Raw genomic sequence first — 2969 nt, forward strand, 5'->3', positions numbered from 1 at the left:
AAAAAAAAAACATTCCTCTATTAACGTGGTTGGAATCAAGCTTATATTTCTAATAGAATCAATGTTAAAGATATAACACTAAATATAATACTCACAATGAAATTTAAATCTTTATTTTCGTTGGCATTTTTCAGAAGCATTTCTGATCTGCAAAAAATTGCTTGATAGAGTCATTGCACTAATAAATTGATTTACAACTAAGTGCTGGTTTTATCTTGCTTTATTTATTTTCAATATTGGGAACTGAAGCATGACCTTGTGCTTATCAGGCAGATGCTGTGCCCCTGAGCTCTAATCCTGGATCTAAATGCTCTTTTAATTATGTTCTAAATATAAAATCATAACACTGATATATATGTGTTCAGTTGTTATATATAAATTACATTTAAAATGATCCATGTAACTTTGTGTGTGTGTGTGTGTGTGTGTGTGTGTTACCAGGGATCGAACTCAGACAATTGAAGTTACCAGGCAATCACTTATTCTACTGAGCTATCTCCTTGGCCTCTATTCATGTAGTTTTGATACAAAGGAAATATATACTTAAAGATATTTAATTAGTTTAAAACTCATATTCTTAATTTAAGTTTTTTATAAAGATGCCATTATTTAGGCAATGTTTCCTGTCTACCCCACATGTTAAATAACTAATAAATTTTTACAGAACAAAAAGGCAATTGCTTACAATTCCTCAGAATTCAGTTAGTTTTTGGTCAGACATTCTCTGAAGGAATAATTAAATGTGAGTTGCAGGCTAAGCATAATTTTTGTTTGTCATCCATAATTAATTACCTATTAATTATCAATGATGATGATTGTAAATTTCACTAAATGATTTCACCTATGCAATATAAGTTCTGTTTAATTGTAATTCTTTAAATTTTTAGTTGCACATGCTTGTAGTACCCTATGATGAAATTATTCATCAACACTGTTGGGACATGTACACGATATTTCTCAGTGTTTTTTTAAAAACCCTCTTCTCTTCTTTTAAATTCATGCCCTTTCTGATCTTAGTCCTCCTGGTACCTTCTTATAGATATAACTGCACAAATGATAATAACGTTTCTTATAGGGGTCTGATATGTGACAGCCTTTCACAATTCCACCCCTTAATTAATCTCGTTTCCCTTTCTTCCCTTCACCCTATGTCTGGCTTTTAGTACCTTCTCATATGTCAGAGATCTATCTCACTAATTTTTAATAATCTATTTTTATTTTGTCCTTCATTTATATATTGGGATTCTCGCATAAGAGAAGCTACACATTAGTTGAGCTTCTGTGCCTTCTTAATCCTATTGTTTCAAGGTGCATCCACTCATTTTCCTCATAAAATGAATCAAGTTCATCATTCTTTGTGGCAGTGTGGATTCCACTGTTAGGTTCATGTCCACTTGTCCCCCAAGATTCTCATGTAGTCATAGGGTGGACTTCTAGACGTTGTGATTAATTCATGATCCAGTGCTGGGATTATCGGTATGAATGCTACATGCAGCCTGGGTAGACAGCCCGAATGCAACATAAGGGAGACAGACTGTCTCTCTGTGGCCATTGCTGCTGCTGCTCCTCCCTTGGCTCTCCTGCTCTTTGCTGCTGCCATGCACTGCTGTCCTCTGCCATGTGCCACTGTGCCTTGGAGCCAGCTGAGTACGGACTGAAACCTCCAGTAACTGGGAGCTGAATAAGCCTTTCCTTCCTTCATGTTTAGTGTCAGGTATTTGTGCCAGCAACAAGAAAAGAGTAACTGAGAAATCCTAGAGAGAGAGAGAGAGAGAGAGAGAGAGAGAGAGAGAGAGAGAGAGAGAGAAGAAAAATGTTACAGGACTGTCCTGATACAATGTTGTATATGGTTAGATTTCTAAATTTCTATGTACAAATATGTAATGTTTATTCCTATTTTTAAAAATTTTATTTTTTAAATTTTTTCTTCATTTGCTGTAGGCTCTTAAAGTTTAATATATCAATACTTGATGGAAAAGCCTGTTCCATGTTACATCTTAGATGTTTGATATTCAGACAGATAGTGACATTAAGCTCAACTGCCTAGGTTGTAGGGTAATAATAATAAGCTTCTCTTCGGGAGGGTTAACAACTTAAGATTGCAGATACAAAATTAGAGGGAAAGAAGAGCGACAAGGACAGCCAACATTTTGACCCTAGCCTTTCCAGTTCAGTGAGGACTCAGGACATAGGAGAACCTGTACTCTAACATCATGTAACTCAGTTGTTCCCGAAATTTTCCGATCAAGGAGATTATGGTGCCACAGAGGAAAGTGATGGATGATGTAGAGTGTGCCTAAGGAGAGTCACCTGGAGAGAAAACATTCTCTCAGGTTTTCACAGAGAGCAAATTGGTCAAGCAATGGCCATGCCTCGTCCATGTGGCTGACACAAAGGATCTACAAAGTGCGGTATAGGGTTTCAAACTAAATCCTGAGGAGATCTGACTGACCTTGTCACATACAAAAGTTACATTTCTTGTTATAAAGGTCTTGCTTTATCTTAGTCTTAACCATCCAGCCAAAAAGTATAAAAATATGTGTAAAAAGTAAAGCCATATTAATATGCTGTGCTGTAAAAGGCTCAAGTCAACAACTTCTGACATTGCCAGTCCTATGGAAAACCCACTACTATTACGGACTAATGAACTATATTGGAATATTTTGCCAAATTCAAACATCTACAATAGTTAAATGACAATGGACTACCTATCACTGACAAAATTAAACAAAAAAGGGATACAAATGAAGGACCATTTTGTATCTTTATATTCAAAATACTTAGGATAGATATACAGCTACTTTCTCTCAATTCAATGAATTGAAAGATTTATACTATTAGTGTTTGTGGACAGGATATCATGCTGTACCTTGTACTATGAATAACCACTAAGAAGACAACAATGTGCAATGTATTAATTATTGAAACTGTCATACTAATTGATTTTGAAACTGTCTTATTGCTATTAT

The sequence above is a fragment of the Octodon degus genome, unplaced genomic scaffold (genome assembly GCF_000260255.1).
Source record: "Octodon degus isolate 3935 unplaced genomic scaffold, OctDeg1.0 scaffold00143, whole genome shotgun sequence".
In the NCBI taxonomy this organism is placed as follows: domain Eukaryota; kingdom Metazoa; phylum Chordata; class Mammalia; order Rodentia; family Octodontidae; genus Octodon; species Octodon degus.